Genomic DNA, 14,826 nt, shown 5'->3' on the forward strand with positions numbered 1-14,826 from the left:
CGTTTTCGAAAATGGAGTTTCACCGTGACTTTTCCTTTGGTGAATGGAATATTTTGTCCCAAATCTCCTTTTATAGCAATGTTGACCGTGTCCAAATACGACTTACTGACAGGCAAATAGTGAGGATGAACAAATTCGCGGTGGACGTGATAAGTGTTTCCACCTTCCTCGTCAGTGGTCGTGGCAGAATTTACTTTGAAAGGAATGACACGCAGTAACGGCACGGAGGTGTGTCCCACCACGTTGTACTCCACCACATCGGAGTACACGAAGATCAAATTCAGTCCCTGGTTCAGTTCGACCGGGAAACGAAAATACCTCGCAAAATGCCCGTTGTTGTCAATGTCTGCTATGTGAATCTTTTTGGTCTGCTTATCCGTGACCATATTGAGGTCTCCACCCAAAATGTCATACAATTCTGGGCAAAATTTAATACGTATACTTTTTCCCTCACTTTCAAATCTGATGAGTAGACGGTGAGACAGTTTGTGGTACTCAATGGTGACACGTTTTTTTAGTCCGGTCAGAACTTTGTCAAATGCTGCATAGAATTTGTCAGCGATGGCCTCCACCAGATGTTGACCACTAAAATAATGGCCTGAGTTAATTTTAAAGTGATAAATGTAAAAAGGAGGAGAAGTGTCACTGTTGAGTATTGGGGTCTTGGGAAGTGATTTATGTTGAGAAGTGGTCGTCATATTTTGCTGCACTGTTGGGTCCAGAATTTCGACGTCAAAAGTGTTTTGAGTTTCAGTGATGTTTTTGATTTGTGTTGGGTGAATCATTTCTACCAAAGCCACTTCCCAATGGGCTTCGTGATCTCAGGGGATGGCCTGAGGTAATTTGGCCGTGTAACAGCACGTGTTGTGGGGAAACACCTCCATGTAACTGTCACTGGGTAAGGTTAAGTAAAATTGGTTTTGGTGACTCATAATTCCAGAGTTCTGTGGCTGTCCAAGGGGTTACTGGACGTCAGAGGCGTGTCTCCGCTCAAAATGGGGTTCTGGTTGTGGTTGGAGTGGTGACTGGCACTGGCACTGGACACAAGGTTCCCGTGGTTCCCGTTGGAAGAGAATTTCAGGGAGGGATTGGGAAGCAGGTAATTGATGCAACTGCTCAATAAAATGGTCCACAATTGTTTGTCTTCTTGTTGCAAACTCAAATTGGCAATGGCTGCCCCGATGACACAATACACCACGAAGATTTGGCAGAAAAAGACGATTTGCGTTTTAGGCACACGTTCTCCGCACCACACCCACAAGGGTTGTTTTTGTAAATCTTGCAGAGAAGAACTAGGTGAAGGAGTGGTCGACGTAGCTGCGTCTGTGTGAAAGGGCATGATGGTCACTTCTTTTTATAGTCGATGACTTGCGAAGCGTCGATTCAAGAATCAAAACTGGGTGGATATCCTTTCCAACGTACTTTGATTTCTTTGACACGTCGTTTGCCCACTTCACGGGTTCTGCGTTCGAGAATGCTTTCGATGTCGTACACGTCGTCTTCTTTTTTGGTGACACGTTGTAACTCGGGCAAATAAAACGTTCCTTTGAGCACTTCTCCGTTCATGTCTTCCAATTTATAGACGGCAGGATGACGGCCATGCACTCGTCCAGTGACGCGAAACAATTCGGTCGTCCAGTTAGGTAAGTAACCTTTGTCGAAAGTGCGTTTGGTTTTGCCAATGCGCACCCAATCTCCTACGGTCAACTCTCCACTTTTCTTGGGGACAGCCCTCGTCGGGGACGTACCAAACAGGCGCTCAAACACCAACACTTCATTCTCGGGAGTCACTTCTTGCGGGGCACGTCCGATGCTTCGATGGTAAGATTGGTTGTACGCTTGCACCAGGTGCGGTAAGATGTCGATGTACTTCAGAGTGTGGTGATGCGTAAAATATTTCCACATGCGTTCTTTCAAAGTGCGTTGAAAACGTTCCACAATGCTGGCTTTGGTTTCGGGATTCTCGGTGGTAAAAAAATGAATGTCACGTTTCTTTAATTCTTTTTGGAAAGCTTGGTTCAGAAATTCGGTGCCTTTGTCCGTTTGCCATCGAAGAGGGTGACGGCCACTTTCTTTCAACACTCGTTGCAGGGCTCGCACTAACTCGTTGCTCGATTTGGAAGTCAAGGGCACGACCCAGGCAAATTTGGAAAAGACGTCGATGACACAAAACAAATATTTGTAGCCACGATTGTAGCTGGCCAAATGAGAGACATCGGCTAAATTGGCTTGCCATTGATGATCGATGCCTTCCACTCGGGTGCGACTTCTGGCAAACTTGCGTCGAATGGGTTTGTAAAAGTGTAAGTAGCTTGTTCTTGTAATCATCGTTGCACTTGAGGTAAACGGAGACTTTTCAATCGAGTTTTGGCAGCACGATACAATTTTTGAACTCCTGAGTAACCTGCAGGATGAGAGGGATCGTAGTAAATGCTGGCTAAGACTTTTTCCATTTTTTTTCTTTTTTTTTGTGTTTGTGTGTTAATAAGGCACCCACTCTTGGAAGATGCTACTCTTTTTCTCTTGGGGTACTTTCTTGGATTGCAATGCTTTGTGTGTGCGACCGGCAATAGGTGTTGAAGAGGAGGATGTCTGAGCGGGGGATATCGGTTCTTGTTTCACTTCTGTCTTCACTTTCTTTTTCTCTTATGATGAAGAAGGGGTGGCCATCATCTTTTTAATCCATCCAATTCTGGAGGTAGGTGGTGTTGTTAACTTGCGTACATTTTCTGGTGGAGTTTGAAACCCTTCTTCTTCTTCTTCTTCTTCTCCTTTTTCTGTCTTGGTCACTGGTAGTGGTGGTACTGGTACTGGTACTGCTGATGGTGCTGGACTTCTCATCAAGGTCTTAAAATCTTTCAGAGTGGGTAGAGCTGTTTCGTCTAAAGCTTTCTGGTGAAAGAGTTGCAGTCGTTGCAAGAGTTGACCGTACTTTTGCGATTTTTCTCTTTCGGACAAATCTTGGCGATCCATCAAGGACTGCAATTCATGTTGTAACTGGGACATCTCGCTCAAATGGGGATTGGGAGGTAAATGTGGGGTGCATTGTTCTTGCCAACGATGGTATTCCATCCATCGTTTGTAAGGCACTAAAGCTAGTTTTCGTCCTTCCATGGGGTTGTCAGCGGTCGATTCTGAGATCTTGGGACTTCCGAAGGCCTTTTTATCTTGCTCCCACCAGTCCTCCCAACATGGTTCCCAAGACTCCTTTCAGCAAGGGACCTAACAAGAGGGGTAAAATGCCTCCACGTTGGACCAACATCTTCTTCTTTTGACGAATGGGAATTTTCTTTTGAACCATTTGGCGAAGAACGTGACGATGTGTACCTAAGCATTGTTTCTGGTGTTTGGACAAAGGGATCGTGCCTTTCAAGACGTTCAAACAGCATTCGCACACGGTATCGATGACCTCTTTGGAGGCTGATTGAATGAGTTTTTCTCGTAGGGGTGGAGAAGCTTTGGACAGGACAGATAACATGTCCCCATGTTTAACTAAACGAGGAGGCAGACCTTTTCTTTTCTTTCCTTGGGACTGCTTAGAAGAGGGATGTTTTCTGGAGGGTGACATCTTTGAGTCTTCAGCACCAAAAACACTGATACCCCTACTTGGTCACAGACATTTTTTTATACTGGAACGCGTCGCCACTGATTGTCTTTACGTCGTATCAGTTTGAGGACAGGCATGACACGTCGTGCAGGGGTACGTAACGGACTAAATCGAGCCAGTTCTTGCTTGGACAAATCCAGTAAACTTTGTAACATGCCCGATCTTTCTTGGACTTTGATTTTGGGAGAAGGTACTTTGTGAGCAGCAGCCACTGCCGCTAAATTGGAGGGTCCTGCCACTGGGGAAGTTCTTTTTGGGGTCATCAACGGAGATGTTCTTGGTGTGATCAACGTCTCCAAGTACTCTTCAGTTCTTGGTGTCATCAACGGAGAAGTGGATGAACGTGAGGCTGCCGGAGACGCAGTCACCGCCGTGGCAGGTCGTGGTTTGCGAGTGTAAAGTTGCGTCCTGGCCGAAGTGCCTCTCTTGCGACTAGTTTTCTTCTGTGGACTTTTCTTTTTCTGGGGGCTTCTTTTCTTTTTCCGGGGTGGCGTCTGGTAAGAGGAGGGTCCCGCCACTGGAGAAGTTCTCCTTGGGGACCTGGTCTTTTTCTTCATCTTGGGGCTTCGTTTGACTATTTTCTTGGGGAGAAGTTTGGGGGCATTAGGATCCCATCTTAAGAGAGAGCGAATGATGACCCCTCCTAGAGTACCGCTCCCTCCAGGTTTCAAAATGATTTGTTTTTTGGTTTGAGTGTCGATGCGGGGATCGGCCAGTTGGACCAAAGCGACTTTGTTTCGATCGAAAAAGCGTTTGGTTTGATGAGGAATCTGAATGATCCCTTGGAGTAATTGACGTGCCGTCACCGTGAACCATCGTAAGACTTCTTTGAGACTAGCTTCTAAGACACGAGCTCGTGTTTGTGGATTTTTTTCTCGACTGATGCCATACAAGGCACGAATCAATTTGACGGGAAGATGCGACTGAAGGGACGTCATGTTCAAAATGTGTGTGAGACAGACGAAAAGGGTCTGAGGTTTTTATAGATTTTTTTGTGGAGTGAAATTAAGTCGAGGACGGAGACGTGTACAGGACAGGCCCTCCGTCTTGGCACCAGTGGTGAAACAAGTGGGTACGAAATCGCAAATCCTCGGGGGTCGTAGGTTTCAAATCGACGGGTAAATAGGCGTGTGGAGTTTGAGTGGCATCGTCGTACGCCTGAGTCAGCCAAGGCGTTCCTATCTGTTTGGCTAAGACTTGCACTTGCGATTTCTTCTTCGTCTTCTCCTAACATGTCGCTAAAAATGACCAAATGGGTTTGACGGGAGTCAGAGACGATGCCGTCGTCTTCTTTAGGAATGCCTTCCACAAACACGATGGAATCGCCTTGACTTTCTCGCAAGAGGCTGTACGCCGATTACCACTCTTTCTAACACCACACGATCCGCTGAGGTGGTCGATCGATCAAATGATGTTTATGTTCGATCAAACGTTTGACGAATTCGGTTTTGCCTGAACCGCTAGGTCCAGCAATGAGCATGTTAAAGGGATGGCGAAGATACAAAGCCTCCCAACTGGCACGATCTAAGTGTTCGTCGATGACTTTGACAGTAGAGGAAGAGGGAGCAGAGACAGCAGAGGTAGCCATAGTGTCTGGAATGTCACTTGTGACACGAAAACAGACAAGACGAGAGTTTATATGCTTTTTTTCAGAAACGTTTATTGAATGTTTCAAACATGAATACGAAAGACAAAAATATACATAAAAGCCAAAGGCTTAAGTATAAGGATAAAAGGCACATGATAACCATCAACGTGGAATAAACACAAGTGTCTGTCCAACATGTTTTGGGTAATGTTCTGACCAGTTCTATAGGGGGTAAGGTCACACAAGTGTCCTCCCGAAAGGGTCTTTCAGGCCTGTCCACGACAGTCCTGTCCTGGGTGACGGGTTCTTCTGGCACCGTCACTAACACAGGTTGAAAAGTCGCAAGGCTCACAATCGCATTCCACTTCAGAAGCCCCACACTTGAATTGTGCCTGTCTAAACTTGTTTTGTGTTTCTTAGAAAGTATTCATCTTGTTCGCTCGGTCTTGGTAGTCACAATGAACTATCGATCTTGACCATAGCCCCTTTTTATACTAGTCGCAATGCAATCTCCAGCTTGTACATCTTTCCTTTTTTATGTTTTTTATGTCTTGTTTTGGCAGGTACCGTCTCTAAGGTACCGTCAACATTGTACCGTAATGTCATGGGTGGAAAGGCCATAGAAAGGTAAGGGCAGTGCGGAGACCGTCGAGTATGTTCCAGAATAGCTGAATCTTTGTAGATACATAGATCCATTCGTAACTTCAGGCCACAAGCGAAACACTGTACTTCGTATCCCAATCCTGACTCAGGTCCCAAGTAGACAAATCCTGTTCTAGCTAAAACATGCGAAGAAGGTAATCCTTCCCTATCCGTAGGCCATTTCTGAAACGTGTCCAATCGACGGGCACAATCACAATAGTCAGGTAAGAAGACTGGAAAATGGTAGGGTTTGAACTTGGAGTTCTCATCGGGTTTCTCACTCGATTCTTGCTGTGGCGAAGTCATCCTTCTGGTGGGTGGCTATCCTCTTACAACCAAAGTTTTATACCAACGTGTCCATACGGCAATGTAAAGTGGTTGGGTAGTCGCACTCGCTTCTGGTACACGATTTGATAGACTTTTTCCAAGGGCCGACTGACGATGTGGTGAGTGGGTAAACGTACAATCTTGTTCGGTTGATAGGTGGTCACTTTAAAGTTTGCATCCTCTCCCGATTGCAAGGCTTCTTTCAATACCCCAAAGTTCACCACACGACTGGTACGATAATTCAGAGTCAGTCCTTTCACTTTGCACGTCGTGTGCACTTCTCCTTGTGGGTCCCGGTATTCGTAGCCGTAATTTTTGGGACCGCCACTGACGAAACTTAGAATCTTGTCGTCGGGATGTTCGTCTGTCCAGGCTTCTAAACGGTCTCCTTCGATGTCAGGGTGCTGTTGACTCGGGTGATGGATGTAAATGCAACTGTCCGTGTCAAAGTACAGGACACGTTCCCCTAACAGTTCTAAAGCTTCGTACAATTTTAAGCGAGCATGAGCTGTCACGTAAGCCGCAATGATGACATTTCCAAAGGGGTCGTCTTGTACAAAGTCCAGATCTTCTTCGTAATTGACCAAGATCAAATCCTCGCGAACGACGTCCACGTGTTTCATGTATTTGGTTTTGTCGTGAATCATCTGGAAGTAGGGGAAGGTTCTGTCAAATATTCCGTCTTGGGTAAACACGGTCGTTGTGCCATTTTACCCCACAAGCAATTTAACATCACTTTGGCAAACGATCGCCTGCCTTCTTTTTTGTCGATGTGGTCTAAAGAGATGCCTTCTTGTTCATAGTATTTCTCTTTGAATGTCTTTTCGTCTTCGGAAGTGTGACACCAGGAAGGATAGCCGCTGGCTTCTTGCTTCAGTTTCAAAAAGGCATCCACGTAGTCGGCGAAAATGCCTTTCTGCGTGGGGTCACCCTTGTGGTATTGTTCTGTCTTGGGAAAGTGACAAATTTCGTACACTTCTAACAGTTGGTATCCCATGTCCAGAGCTTTGAACAATTCTACGATGACCCACGTCCCCGTCAAGGCCCGTTCTTCCTGGGTGTGATGGCAAGGCTGGTCTTGGTAGCACGTTTCGGCACAAGTACGGCACAAAGGAAACATCAGTTTGCCTTGGCAATGGTGAGGTAAGACGGGATGGTACAAGTCCGTGGGCGGTAAAACTTTGCACTTGATCAGACCTTCGTATTGTCGAATGTTTTTCAGGTCGATGTGTTCCGTCAGCAATTGCGGTTGCCCTGCAGGAAAGCGACAATATCTGCACACGTAGGGATACAGGGAACACACGTCCAAGTATTTGATTTCTTCTCCTTTCTCTTCGCCGGCTTGGTACAGCAAACAGGTGGCATTGGTCCTTCCTCCGTACAAACTATCCCTCGGGTTCAGCGGGTCCATGAACTGGTAACTTTCCACGAGGCGTTTAAACTCGGGATCGGTTTTCATACGGTGATCGTACTCGTGTTCCCACATTTCCACCACTTGGTATCCTTCCTGTTCCAACTTTAGGCGCCGCTGACAAGTGTCCTGGTACAAGTCTTCCATGGTTCGTTGTAAAAACTTATTTTTAGTGCTACGGTCAGGGTAACAGACGGGACATCCGTGAAATAAGCAACCGTTAAACTCGTACACGATCTTGGGGTTTTCTAAGTCTCAGCCATCGACCGAATACGTTCCGATGGTCTTTTCGCCTCCTCCGTCGCGGGCATGCTGAATCCACTTGTCTTCCTTGTCGCACAAGTAATGTAACCAACGTAGGGCTTTGACCGAGTATTGACGTTTGACATAGTGGGTCCTTTGAGGACTGATGACAGCCACGGTGTTTTCAGGCATGAATCGTTGTCGATACACTAAGGAACACGCTTTGGCAATGGTACAAGCTTCTTTCAAAGGATCGACCCCTCCGTGTTCCATGAACAGTTCTCGAAATTTTCCACAGCAACGCCGTAAAATGTCCACGTCGGAACGACAATACTTTAGCATTTCTTCCTGAATGTCGAAAGGGTCGGACGCGTGAGTCTGGTACCAAGCATAGAAAGCTTCTCGTTGTTTGGTACGCATGTTGTCGGGGTCGTAATAGTGAGCCTCAGGCAAATGGGGTAGAACGGCGTGTTGATTGGCTTCCGTATTGAAAAAGTGTGGAAAGTACCCTTTAGCCATTTCTGTCATTCCAAACGTTTTAGGCATTCGACTCAAAGGCATGGCCAAATAGCTCATCGAATCTTTAAACTGCACTTGTCCCACTTGCATGAAAATGATTTTGGCTCCGTTCAAAGTGACTTTAGGACGCTCGGTGCCTTGTTCCGTATAATATCTGAGAAGAAACTGTCCATCGTATCCGGAGAAATTGTGAGCCATCACTGTGGCATGACGATGACAATCTCCGTAACGTTCGATGTCCTCTTGGCTCCACGTCTTGTCGATGGGATCTAAGACCTATTGGGCAAAATCGGCTAACGTGTTCGGTCCTCGAAAGATTTTTTCACGCCCTCCAGGAATCTTGCTGCAGTGAGGGCAATGACTGAAGATAGGTTCTTGAATGCACTTCTCGCACGCTCGATGAGCCACGCAGAAATTAGGAATGTGAATGCCAGTCTCTTGCATGCATTCGAAATCGAAAAAGATGAAATTGCCTTTCTTCTTGTGACCGTCCTCTTTCTCTGGTGGGGGTTGGTATTTTTGCACGTAGCATTTGTGTTTCAAGTCCACGATGTGATGACAAATGTGACATTTTTTTTTCCTGAACATACGTGTGTCTTGGTACTGTTGGTACGTAGGCCTTGTCGACACGTAGGGCACAATCTCAGCAGTTGACAAGCACATTTCTGCTGTGAACCTTGCGTCTTCAGATGTTGTTGGTAACAGGCAGGGCTGACAAACGTGCGCAGACAAGCAGGACAATGTACTCTTTCTTGTCCTTCGCTCAGACAGGGTGGAGAGGCCAAACATCCTGGGCATTTCCATCCGCAATGTTTGTGTTGCTCTCGATTGTTATAGCCATAGTCACATTTCTCACAGTAATAACTGTATCCCAGGAATCCAGTGATGGTGGTAATGGTATCGAAATGGTCATCATGATAATAGACATGAATGTATTTTCCGCCCTTAAAGTCTTTCCCTCGAAACAACAGAGGTCCGCGCATTTCTTGAGGGTGCACTTTCAAGGTGTAGAGTGGAGCTAGGACATCTTGCAATTTCTGCATCTCAGGAATGCCACAGGGTGTGTCTTTGGACAGTCCGGCTTGTTGTAACAGGAGTTCTGCTTGGTTTCGTTGTTTGGCTCGGTCGGATCGTTGAATAGTTTTCCAGGCTCTTTTCCATTCTACCGTGTCGTTCTTGTTGGCATAGGTTCGTCCCACAACGATGGCTCGGGCTAAACACATCTGGTCTTGAGAATTGTGAATTTGGACGAGACTCTTTTTGGTGTTGCGAAGGTCGTTCACCAATAACACCTTATTGCGTTGTCCGGTCCCTTGAGGAGGAGAGACGTGGGCCATTTTCAGTGTGGCTTTACCATCGGTGATGTCAAACTGGTCATTAGATTGTTGTACGTGTTGAATCTTGTCCATGACTTTGGAAGGGGTTAGTTCTGCGGGTCTGCTAAACTCGATCCAAACAGGGGATTTCAAGCTGTCGTGATCTATGGATAGTGTCAAGCGATCGTCTTCTTTGGGTTGACATTGTCGCTTGAGTGCGGTGAGCAAAGAATCCCACATCTCGGTAATAAACCCTTCTGCTTTCTCCAATGGTACGTCGGACTTGAAATCTTTAAACTTCACTGTGTAGGTGTAAGCCGTGGTTCTAAATTTTCTAGAGGAGCGCTTTTCCGTCTCTCGAATGGAATAGTACTTTTCAGGGTTGACTAAGGGTGGTGAACTTTGTTTAGAGGGTTCGGATTCTGGTTCACTCATGTCCTCTTCAAAATCACTGGCATGAATTTGTGCCAAGACTTCAGCTCTGGTACGAGGCGATAGATCACGTTTCTGCCTCTTACTTTCTTCTTCTTTCTTCTCGAATGAATAGGATCATTTCATCTTGAGTGCAAAACGTCAAATGACTCAAGTTTAAACACCATAGACTAATTTATAGTCATGGCAAACCAGCGTATATAAAAAGGGTGTGTGTCTTGTCCTTTCACTGTTCATTTCACTCTCAAACCGAGCACAACGATGGAAGAGACTACCCAGATGGAACGTTTCATCAGAGCTTTGCGAGGGGTCATTAGAAAATTCTCTTCAGACCAGCCGACGGACTACTCTCCTTCCTTTCGAGATAAAAGTCAAGATACTTGCTATATCTGTCAGAAGAAAGGGCATTGGTCTTCAGAGTGTCCAGACCGTCAAAAAAGAACAAAAACAGGGGCTAGAAAAGACAAAAGTCAAGAGACCTGTTATTATTGTCAAGAAAAAGGACATTGGTCTCCAGATTGCCCAAAAAAGAAACAAGAGGAGTCGGAAGAAAAGAGGGATTCTTCAGAAGAAGAGAGAGATTCTTCAGAGGAAGAAAGCAGCCAGGTGAAGAAAAAGAAACAGGAGAAGAAAAGAAGAAGGGAAGAAAGTGAGGAGGAAGAGGAGGAAAAGACTGTGACGGTGAAGAAATTGAAAAAAAAGAGAGAGTAAAAGAAAGAAACAGAAGAAGTGAATGTAATTTATAAAGTGTTCTGTTGTGAATTGTGAATTGAATTGTAACTATGGAGAAAAGAATACATTAATTATATAAGGTAAGTGTCTTTGAGTTTTGATTTTAAAATAAAAAGCTACACTCACGCACTCATACACAGACATGTACTATAAGGGTAAAATGGGTTTTTTTTGGTTGATTTTTGAGTTATTGGCAAATTGAAAGGCTATCTCTTTTCGAGAGAAGTGGGTGGCCCTGAAAAGGGCCTTTTTTGGTGAAGGGGTGAGTTTAAGCAATCAACTTTAACTGCCTTAAGCCTTTGCCACGGCCGAGGCCTACTTCTGATGATGATGATTGGGTTGAAATCACTAAGGGTGGTACGATACTCTTAGTCACAGGGTTGGCGTGTTTAGCTCGGGAAGGTCGTATTCTCTTCGGTCGTGATAAAGAAGTCTGATACATTTGTTTCAGACTTCTTAACTCCGCTAAAATGTCCAACAGTACCGTGGCCGTTTGATTTTCACCCTCTTGTTTCTTTGCTGCTACTTCTTCTTGTTGTTGTTTTTTTTTCTTACCTCTTCTTGTTGCTGTTGCTGTTGCTGTAGGAGAAAAGCTTGTTCCGCTTCCTTTTGTCGTTGCATAAATTTCTCCAATTCTTCTTTCTGTCTCTGTCTAAAATTCTCCACTTGCGGTAATGAAGAATGAGACGAAGGTTCCGGAACAAATTCTTGCGAGTTAAGAAAATCCACAAAATCCCAATGTACCTCTTCTGAAAGTAAGTCCGGGTTCCCTTGGGCGGTCTCCACTGCTGGTGCACCCCAATGGATCGTTTTCTGAGTTTCCGTCATGTTGAATTACTGTCGCATAGATTGACAGCACACAGGCGCTAGCGAATCTATATAGACCACATGACGTCACAGACTGCTCTCTTCGGATTGGATGCGGACTGACTGAATTTTGTAACGCGTGTTCGGATTGGTGAATGAACTCAATCCGTTTCAATCCTTCCTCTACCTATAAATAAGCGCAGTTCACTGCATTGATTCACCTGTTCTCGTCGCCTCACGATGTGGACCACAGTTGAATCATCTACCCTTGTGTCTTCAGTGATGTTTAGGACGGACATGCTCATGTATGTCCGGTCCAAGTGGACTGTTGTTGATAGGACAGATACTAGTCTATGGATGAGAAGAGTTTACATAGAAAGACAAGGATGCCTCAAGAGGGTACTTGTGTATGGACCTGCAGTTAGAAGGAGTTTAAGAAGAAGAAGATGTGACAGATGCCGTCTATGTTAATATTAATATTAACATAAACCCAAAGGCCCTTTTCAGGGCCACCCACATTTCTCGAAAAGAGATAGCCTTTCGATTGCCTACCCCTTTTTTAATTTTTTTTTTTAAAAAAAATCCCATGTTCAATTCCCCTTGTCCCTAAAGTAGTTTTTTTTTTCTAACATGTTCAATTCCCCTTTGTCCCTAGACAAACCCAAACTCTATTCCCCATGTTCAATTGCCTTTGTCCCTAGAATCGATATTTTTTTTCCATTGTTCGAATGCCTTTGTCGCTAAAATGGATATTTCCTTTTTTTTCCTTTCTTCAGTGTTAAATTCCATTGTCGCTAATCTTACCCAGGGTTTTTTGCCCATGTTAAATTTCCATTGTCGCTAATCTTACCCAGGGTGGTTAATGTTAAATTTCCATTGTCGCTAATCTTACCCAGGGGGGTGTTTTTAATGCTAATTCCCACTGTCGCTAATCTCACCCCATTCACTACTAACGAGATATTGAAAAATATCAGTTGGAGAAAAATGACATTGCCACAAAGGCGATACAACTTTTATCGCCAAAGTGGCAAGATTACAAATGGAACTACTTTTTTTCCCATTTAAGAAATATATCTGCCTTTTGTATGTTGCTCAAACGAGCATTTCCATATTTACGTCTATTTCATTTTTGTGTTCTGCTCCTCCCGATGCCCACCCCAATTAGGATGAACGGACCTTTAAATGTGTGAAGACTGCAAACACTCTAATATACTTTTTTGCATTTCTGAAGTGACCTAAAAAGTACTTCAGACAACAAAATATTGGGGTTTTTTTCCATTAACTTTTTCTATATAGTTCCAGAAGTATCATGCAACATGTCAACTATTATGCAACATGTCAACGACTGGCCTAATATGACCTATATTCAATATTAGGTGTGGTGTAATTGTTACACTAAGACAAACGGTGCATATAATTTAGACGAACGCTTTATTAAATATAGCGTTATCATTGTGTAAGTACCGACTTTATCTCTCATCACAATTATGATCATGTCCGAAAACGATGGAGAATTTGGGCATTAGTCAGTGTTGATTGCAAACCGAAATTAAGTGACAATTTAAATTTATGGGGTGGGGTGGGGCGTCTGTTACCTCAGATTGCAGACTTGCCAAGGCCCAAAGGATATCACGTTTGAATGCAGAAATAAACAAAATGAAAGAAACAAAATAAAGAACTAAAATCCTAACAAGTAAACTCAGAATCATTAAACTCTTTTCTTTAAAAATGTTACGTTCTAAAGCCTGTCGAATATGAGGACTGAGATGTTTCTTCTATACCCCTGTAAATTATATCGTCACTCGTAGCTTCGCGACTCCAACAATATTCACGGTATCAGAGCAGGAAATGTGTTCGCAAATTAATCAGTTCGTTATTTTATTCGGTCATTATTTTTTGACCAAATGCACAATCTGAAGCATCATATGTACAATCAAAATTTGCACTATTAAAAAGCTGGCCTAAAATTATTGAAATTTTTCCAAATGTTTTGCTTTTAAAAATAAATAATATAAATTTATAGCATTGTCTGAGTAAGTACATGGAAATATTTTACTCGTGAAGTGAAAACATTTTGAAATATCAGTAGCAACTTCGCAACTCATGACAATACAATACAATGTTCCCTCTGAACTTTTTAAATATCTCCTTATATCCACTTAAAACACGTATAAATCCTCTTAGGATTTTAAAATCATTGGGGTAGGGGGCATTTACAACTATTGCAGTTGTGGATACGCTGGACATAGATTCCCAGGTATAGTTTACTCCATTATTTTCCGATTCCAGCCTGAATTGATATTTCAGATTCATATTTATATGATAGCAAGTTTGTTTATTTAATACGAAGATGAATATTACATTATTTATTTTACAATTCATTTAAATTCAATTCAGTTAAATTCAATCAGGGCTGGCGCAGGGGTATTTGGAGCCTTACGCGAACCTTCCACCTTGCCCCCCACCCCACCCCCGACACCACTCATTATTAACTGTTCATTCGGCTTGATAATTTATTAGTTTCATTATTTAGACTACATATTTATTGATAATGAAGAAATAACCGGACAGTGTTCTTTGTTTCTGCTCCCCCCCCCCTCAAGTCTTGTTGCCTTAGGCCAGGGGTAGGCAAACTACGGCCCGCGGGCCGCATACGGCCCGCCAAGGGCTTTCATGCGGCCTAGGAACAAGGCATCATTCGCACTGACTCTGTTTATGTTACTGTTTATCAAATAAATGTGCTTCTTTTGAAGTTTAACTTTAAGTTTTCAAATATTAACAACATTTTTACAACTGAAAATTAATTAGATGTTATTTAGAAAAACCTTTTGTTTTTGCTATTTCAAATATTAATTATTTTACTTAATGAACTATGGGGCCCGCGACAAGGTGTAAATTTGTGTATGCGGCACTTGTACTGGAAAGTTTGCCCACCTCTGCCTTAGGCGGAAGCTTATTTTGCCTATTGGGTTAAATCGGACCTGAATTTAATTTATTTTCAACTGGTCCGGGAAACAACATTAACACACAAATTCGAAATAGAATAATATAGCAAGAATTGAATAAAACATTAAAGTAACATACACATGCTCGTTTTTCAGTGTAACATAAACTATTTTTTAGCGTATTCTAGATCAAATGAAACATTTCTTTGTTAATCAAAGACCAAAGTACCAATATTAAACAATACAAGAAATCAGAG

Source organism: Sinohyriopsis cumingii, chromosome 2 (assembly GCF_028554795.1).
Source record: "Sinohyriopsis cumingii isolate HCF-2022 chromosome 2, ASM2855479v2, whole genome shotgun sequence".
In the NCBI taxonomy this organism is placed as follows: domain Eukaryota; kingdom Metazoa; phylum Mollusca; class Bivalvia; order Unionida; family Unionidae; genus Sinohyriopsis; species Sinohyriopsis cumingii.